This window comes from Haplochromis burtoni, unplaced genomic scaffold, assembly GCF_018398535.1.
Source record: "Haplochromis burtoni strain Fernald_Lab_line unplaced genomic scaffold, NCSU_Asbu1 Contig_94, whole genome shotgun sequence".
Taxonomy (NCBI): domain Eukaryota; kingdom Metazoa; phylum Chordata; class Actinopteri; order Cichliformes; family Cichlidae; genus Haplochromis; species Haplochromis burtoni.
The window spans coordinates 243,075-251,875 of record NW_024582455.1 but is presented as its reverse complement, the minus strand read 5'-3'; positions in this window follow the sequence as shown (position 1 = coordinate 251,875).

The window sequence follows — 8,801 nt, the reverse complement described above, 5'->3', positions numbered from 1 at the left end:
GCAGAGGTGTTAGTATTTGGTATAAAAATGGGTATTTGCCTTGGCAGCACTAGATATTTCACTGAAGACTGAAAGCACAGTCTTTATATCCCTGATTACTGTGCAGCTTAGTGTTCACACACGTGCAGTCGCAATAATTTAGCGCTGTCCTCTCCATCTCAGCGTATTCCATGAGAGTTATACTGAGAGGTGAAAGGCTATTTCGGCATTTGGCCTTTGAGACAACAGAGTAATTAAAAGGGACCCTACACCCTGTCACCTGCAGGGTTACGGTCACTTACAGTAGAGCCAGCATTAGTTTTCATGTCTGGTAAGGTTAAACACATAGGGAAGTCCTCTAAGCTACAAGGGACATATCAAAAAGGAGACAATGATTCATAAGTATGATAATTGTTTTGAAGTAAGATATTGATGATAAAATAATAAAGGAAGCTTGTTTTATTGCAGAAATATGACACGAATACTTTCTATGATCAAAAGAAGCAAAGCCAGAAGAGAAAAGAAAGCACTTCCACATATAACCTCAGGCTCGGAGCCATAAGCTACTTTTGTAACTAACTAGGTAAATGTCTTCATGGATTGTCTGTATAATAGCTGTAGTCACTTCAGTAGCTGTGTCACTACTGATAGAAAATTCCCCAGCCTGGAGTACTTAATCATATTATTTAAACAGAAACAATATCATACACTGCAGGTTCTTTTATTTTCTCTGTGTGTGTGTGTTTTCTTTTGAACTCCTGTGTTCCACTTCCGCTGTGACCGCCTGATATCAGGCCCAGGGCTGACTAACACTAAAAAGAAAACGATTCATAACTTTCTGCTCCTGATAATTTGTGAAGTGCTTATCATTTTAGGAAAGTGAATGAATGAATGAAAGAGCAATCTGAGGTGAAGCAATAGCATTAGGTTACATAACTCAGCAGCCCTCTTCCTGCTGGCGGCGGTTGTTCCTTTATCTGTGAACAAAACAGCTTCAATTCCAGTGCTGCGGCGCACACAGGTTTCTCTGCACTAGCGTCGGTAACAGTATCCAAGAAAAACAGTCCACTGTGAAACTCCCTGCAGCACAATGACTCAGTTTTGGTTGGCATGGTGGGCAGTGAATGCACAAAAAGCCCAGGCTCCCTGTCTGCAACGTCCCGGCTAACAGGGCTGCTGCGGTGGCAGCTAGCCAGGTAGGAGCGCACTGAGGCCCTGCTTGTGTCTTAGTCTGTGTCAGTTAGCTCTGATAACACAAAGTGGGGATATATTCTGTGATTGCTGGCTTCTTTTTGATGGCTGGTTGATGAAAATGTAGTTCTTAGCTTTGTTAGGTGGTTGAAAACAGCAGAAGTGCCTTCAGGTGGAGAAGGGAAAGCAAGACTTTTCTGAGCCACGGGATGACAGATTTATATTCAAACTCCCTTTTATAAAGTGTAAATGTAGAAGCCTTGTCTAATCTCACTCTATTTTCTTTCTCAGAGTTTTGATTCGTGCTGTCAAAATCAGTGGTCTCTGACATATAAAGGCTATTACTCAGTTGTTATGTTAGCCGCTTAATGCTACTTGGTAAGTTTTGCCACAGCAGTTTGTGCTGAAGTTTCTTCAGATCCAGGGCTTTTGTCTTAGTTTTAACTTTCAGTCCTCTCTTTGCTTTCAGATGTTCAAAGAGCAGCAGAACGGTTTACTCTTTAAGCTGTGTGGTAGATACATTTACAAGTAAAGATGTAAAATATCATTGGCAAAACTGTTCTGTCAAAAGGAATTTTTTAAGCTAGCAGGAAGGAGCCTTTTCTGCTTAGATCTGTGTTATGCTACAGCACAACTTATTAAGTTACCTGGCATGCTGGCTTTGTCAGATTAGAAAGATTACATGGTTATTACACTAACTATGAGCATTGTTTATTGCATCTGTTTATTTCATATGCCTATATTGCTGCACTCCTTTGCATTTTACAGAAACAGCCATGCCTTTTCACATTTTCACATCTGTCCATCTAGCCTTACTCAGATTAAAAAAAAAAAAAAATCAAATAAACAGAATATGCAGTAGCTTAATAGTACCATTCAAAAGTTACACCAAACTGTACTGGTTAGGATTATGGTGAGTTAATAGCATTCCAGTCATTTGCACTACATGCTCAAAAAGGACTCTCAAGACTGCTGAAGACAGTGAGGTCAGAGGTAAAACAAAGGATGTAGACAATATGTGACATATTTGGACTTGGACTTGTTGCACTATTGTATGGGCTCAAATTGTGGTCATAAATATTTTGTACATGTAAATCAGTTTTGTACTGTACTTGTAAATCAGGATTTGTATATGTAAAAAGAATTTGTGTGTGTGTGTAAAAAAGATTTACGCACACATGTGCTGCTTAAAAAAGATTTGTAAAAATACGTGTGAAACTCTGCACTCAAGTTTCAAGTTACAAGTACAAATTTTGACCCTATTTTTCTTCCTTTCATCTGATTGGCCTTTCATCTGATTGGCCAATGTCATGTCAATCACAAATGTAACAATCCAATCAGAGAACAGATGGGTTTGGCTGTCGGAGGGGCACTTTTTTGAACTGCAGGTCCTTGAAGGGTATTACAGTTTGAAACTGTAGGATCTCTATATAAATATCCGATAGCAGCTAGGTCCCCGGTCCCCTAACTTTCAGTAGCTGTTGAAAGGATAAAGTTGTGGTTTATCAGTGGTTAGAAATACCATTATTACTTTAGGATTCGTTCAACACAAAGTCAGGGCTGACCCAGGACCATTGCTGTGAGTCACAGTGCGCAGCATAAAGGTCCTTTCACATTGGACGCAGCATGTGCTGCTAACTGCTAACTAAAAGCCAAGGATCCAGAATTTGTTGCTGGCTGCTGGGCTCTGTGGGTTTTTGCAGCAGCTCTACCTGTACTAGATGCACCTGCTCCTTGTCGCTTCTATCTCTGACTTTATGTCCTCTACAAGAGTTTCTGTTTTTTGCTGGTTCTTCAAATGTTCAATAAAAAACATGTATGCTAATTCATAACGAAGAATGCTTTGTAACTATCCCCATGAGTGAAGACTGTCTGAAGACTGAAGATTGCTCTGATATGCCTAGGGACACCTTGTGTATGTATTCCAGACTTACAATGGGCTCTCAATCTTTACATGTAATTTACATTTTATTACTTTTATGCTCATGTGAATAACTGTATCAGAACATCAATAGTACAAATCCTCCCAAACTTAACCTTAAATAAGGATGTATTTTGTATAACCTTTATTAAATATGGTATTTTATAATACCTGCACACAGAGTACTGCTATTCCCAGTGCTGCATTTTGTAATTATGATATATTGTTACTGCTATATACTCAATTCAATTCTTTTTTATATATTTAGCACCAAATCACAACAACAGTAACCCTGAGGGGCTTTATAATGTAAGGGGAAAACCCTACAATAATACAGAGAAAACCCCAACAATCAGACAACCAAGGTGTCAAGCAATCTAAAGAGACACTTGGAAACCAAACATTTCTTCTGTGAAGAGAAGAGTACTGGATTCAAACCAGATGTCAACCAAGATTATGTTAAAGTATCTGATAAAGCAGTGAAGTCAAGGTATATGCCAAGGGAGTAGCAACACTCCCTAATGTGCAGACATTGTGCACATAGTTCCAGATGTTGCAATTCAGCTTTCAAAATCTTCTTATAGAATTGATTTTTAATATTTTACTCACCACTTTTAAAACAGCTGTGTGTGGTCTCTGCCTAAACAGCAGAAATCTTAACCCCACATGTGCTAGTAAACAGCTCTTAGCTGTTCCAGAGTCAAAGCTTAAATCTAAAGGAGGCCGTGCTTCTGCCATCAAGCTCAACCTGGCCGAGGAGATAAGGCTCAGTGATTTCCTGCACTCACGTCTAAACCCAGATTTTTGTGAACTTGTTTTGATGTCATATTATCATTTTGTTATTTTTAAACTGTTTATTTATATAGCACCTGAAAAAACAATAAAGTTATTATTAAAAATGACATCCATTAGCCAGGCAAGACAAATGGCACAAAGGCCATTTTGCAAAGATATGAATACAGGCTTGCCATGAAATTTTGGCTCACCTTTTTGGTGCTTCTTAGACTCATGAACCAGTTTACAAACCAGTACTGCACTGTGTCATGCAGGAACTTGAGCCTTTTTCACTGAGCCTGACATCTCAGACAGTCATAACCCCATTACTCCCAAGCTGGGGAAATTTTATGCTTTCAAATATAAGCAATCAAAACAGTGTGCACAAAAGCTGGTTTCATAACTTTGTATAAGCCTGTACTGATAAAACTTCAAAGGACACCTCGAAGGACAACAATCTGAGCCTTCAGGTGGAAAGTGATTTAAAGTGTTAAAAGTGAGGAGCAGCAAAGGCGAGTGTTAAGGTGACTGGACTGAATTGCATTCTTCTCTGACTCAGTTCCCCAAAGAAAGTTTAAATTTTCCCCTTCTAATAGCCCAGCTGGTGTGACTGCTGACCCAAACCATCTACATTACGTACACTATAAAGCAAACTAAACACAAATCCAGCATAAAAAATTTCAAGTTCAATATTCCATTCACCAGCATGTAAAACAAAAGCAAGAAAGAAAGAAAGTGAACTCATCTTCGACAATTCTCTAATGTGTTCATCATAAAGAAATCATCACTTCATTTGCAGCAAGACTGTCAAATCTATCATCTGCTAATGAGAGCTTTGGAGCTGATGGCCAAACAGAGATGACAGCGTCTTTGTGTCTCTAAACTGCCTCCCAAACAAATCCGACCAACTCTCCATGAAATCTATTCATGGAGCCATTAACGCAATTGTGTCGTATGACATGTATGAAATCAACAACAATGCTGCACTGGCTTAGCCTATTTAGAAAGTGATGGACTGACAAACTGATTAGGCAACAGGACAGAGACATGGGCATGGGAGGAAAAGGAAGACAGCTGGGATGACAGAGGTTTGTGTGGAATAAAGACAGGTGGGCTAGACAAAGACAAAGGAAGGCTTTTTAGTGCTTCTTTGATGAAGACAGGGGTTCTCTAACAATACAACAGTGGAAAGAAATGTATTATTTTTAACTAGGCTGGCCTTAGTGGAAAATGAAAGTCTACAGCGAGCTCTGTTTAGACCTGTTTAAAGCTGCTTTTCTGAAGCTAAAATACAAATGTTTACAGGAAATAATATTGATTTTAATTTAGAGTGTTAGCTAACTGCACTAAATTTCATCATATTAGTCTATATGACAAAAGTAAAGCAAGACTATCATTACCACATCAGGAAAAAGTAAAGATCAGAACCTCTAACAATATTAGAGTTGCTTTAAAGCTGGATCTGAATACATTGTCCATCAGTTTGACCAACAGCTGTTGAGACAGATCTGAACCTCTTGTACAACATCAAAAGTTGGGAGATCTTATATAGTTAGTGCAGTTTATCCATGTCCAATCCAAAGCTGACATATTTGAACCCATGCTTGTTCTCAGGTCATCAAATACTTTTGTTAGGTATTATAAGTATCTAACTTTGGTGTAAGTGCCTTAATGCATGGGTCAAGACAATAATCACATGTGCTTTACTCCCAATACATAACATAAGGATCCTTGGTCAGGAACATTCAATGTTACTTTTGAATGCACGATTTACATTTTGACATTTATTAGTGTTCAGGCTTAATTACATTTTTTCTTGTCATCAACTTTTCATTAACCAAATCAAATATTTTTGGTACCAAAACCTAGTGAGTGAAAAAAGGAGAAAAGAAAAAGTAAAATGCAAAACATAGAGCTTTCTGGACAGGATACAAATTGCAGTCTCCTGCAGTGCAACATTGCTGCAGCTGGTGTGTCAAGGCACCAGAACCAAAGGACACCTTGTTCATGTCACTATGAATACAGCAGCTTAAAAATAATATATGTGATGACCCAGGAGGGAATTACAGGGATTAATAATATAGTAGCTACAATCTGAGCTACAAGGAACCATTTTCCAAAGGATTTTTATGGCATGAGACAAAGTGTATAGTTTGATGAATGTTATACAATCAGTTCATTGTTTATCTGACATCCGTTCTTTTTGGAAAAGGATAGCTATCTAAAAATAGGGGTGGAATACAACCCAAGTCAACTCAAACTGACAAAGAGCCTTTGAGAAAGTGTGTGAATTTGTGTGCATGTGTGTCAGCATGTTTTCTCGGACTTGCACTCCTTGACATCCTGAAAATCATGGACGTACCTGGTGCATAAAGCTAAGCAGCACAAAAATAAGGAAACCAGCCAGCCAAACAGCTGAGCTGCCAACCTCTCTAAAGTAACACAAGGTCAAAACTGTAGAGAAGCGTCTCGTGTCCTTGTCACGTCTATGTCACGGGTTAGAGCTCTGACAGCAGCGCGACGGTGTTGCGCCTCTGTTAATGATAACCTAACTCTCTCCCAGGGTTAAAGTCATTTACTAGGCCAGTTCTCCTGCCTCATTCCCCAGTAACAAAACACAGCCTCCATCCCTCAATGGCACATAACCCAGAGTAGCAGAGACAGGTCATATTTATCACGTGAAGCCAATAGTAAATGACTCAGGCCAGAACATAGAGTACGAGCACAGTTTTTCAGTAAATAATCAGTGCAGGAATAGTGCTTGTAACATGTAAGACAGGAAATGGCTCACAGTGTGTGCTGCTTTTTTAATAGAGTTTTTTTTTTCATCATAGCTGTTGCAATAAATTGCTCCTGTTAAAAGCTAATTTTGCTGTTGAAATAACAACCTGGTCCAGAAGTATGTCAGTGTGCTGCTTACACATCTGAAAAATGTATCATCCCACTCTAAAAAAATTTTTTTTTCATTTGTGTAACTGTTAAAATTACAGACATCAATATTAACCCTACTGTCTTTTTTATCTTGCTCTCTTATCTTGGGAGTGTTGTAATGTATCCCAGACTTTTGATTCATTTTTATTTGTTGACGGTACAGTTTCATTTGCTTTGTTTCCTAGAGTCATATAAAATGACTTTATTTTGTTAAATCAATGCATGCAGTGTATTTTATGGTGTATTGTTCAGGTAAGAGTGGGTGGGATAATTCTAAATGAGACAAATAAAAATATAAGAAATAAGAAAATAAGAAAAGCTCTGCTTCAGTTCATGTGTCATATACACATGGCAGTGAGCTATCACAGTACTGGCACTGAGAGCCTTAAACTAAATGCAACGTGTGATGCATCAGAAGCTGGCTAACTTGCCTGTAGCTTCAGTCTATGGTTTCCCAAGAGTAGTAAGACTGAATACTTTCTCAAACTGAATGTGCTTCAGACAAAATTTCAAGATAGGTATCTCAAAATTTCGAGTTAATAAGCAGAAATTTTCAGCAAATAAGTCAAAATTTTGAGTTATTTTCTAGAGAGAAGTTTTCAAAATTAGCAAGTTGAAATTTCATGTTAGCTCAGCCAATCAGAAGTCCCATAAACGATGGCATTTCCTTGTTACCTGGAGGTAGATGGCACATACGCATGTGCACTCAAAAATGGGTAGCGATAGCAACAGTGAGTTGCCAATGTATAGCAAACGTGAGCAAACTTCTCGCAGGTTCTTCAGGTTCTTTGACTGCATTCTAGCGAATGATAACTGTATAAAAGGTATGCAACGTGTTCATGTCAAACTGTTGAACAGCTTCAGAGAGCTTACTAACTGGCAGAGCCATCTCAAAGGTTCTAGTTATTTTCTCAGGATTTAGACTTATTTACTTGAAGTGCCAAATTATGGATGGCTCTTTTTTGTCAATGATGGGAACAAGCTTCCATACAATAGCTGTCTGAATTTCTTCATCATTTGGCCTCTGTTGTTAACTTTGCTAAGATTTTCACATTGGGAGAAGAATTTTGGAAGTTTGAATGCTGTTATTTAATCAGTTGCCATGTTCCTATCAGTTTCTACTTTTCTTAGTTTAACACAGATTTTTACATCAAACACCTTTCCTCACAAACCTCTACACTAACTTGTGACCACCTAGGGTTGCCAACTCCCTGAAAAATAAATAAGGGACACCTCGTGGCCAGGGCTGGGCAACCCAGTTGCCTTCACCCTTCCCAGTGTGGTAGCTATTTTTTTTGTGTGTGAAATTATTTTTTAACCATTTGACTTGAATTTGATTTAAGCAGATGCATATTCTTTGTGATATGACCATATGGGAAACAAATGATCATTTAGCCATTTATTTTTAGCTCAAAATGACAACATTAACACAATAAAACAGGTCTCCTTCTTAAACAGAAGCCTGTCATGCTTAACTTTTGAGAATATAAGTAAATTTTTCTTTAAAAGAACTCTGTCCTGCTTAACTTAAAATTATATAAATTAATAGAAAGCAATAGAACAAAAATATTCTTGTAACAGTGCACATATAGTGCATTTAGTACAATTGGCTTCAGTTGAGGTATTATTTCAGCTTTTCTAAAGCTAATCAGCTGCTCCCGTTTGTAAACCCGCTTGTTCCCATGATTACGCATCTTAACTCATCATCATTATTCATCTATGTATTACTTTTATGTATTAGTCATCTATTTGTTGTAATCATCTATCCTTGCAGTTGTTTATTACACAAAATAAATTATATTATTACACTTCTGGCCACATAGCGCTGGTATTCACTGCACATGCCCATATTAACCTTAACCAGAGGGTTTTAAAAAAACAACCAGTGTTTACATACCATATCTGCTTCTGTCGTGGCCTGGTGGACAAAAAATTGGTTAAGGGTTCCCCGAGCTTTCACACCCCTCATGTTCTTCATGTGCCCACCATTAGAAGCATGCCTATG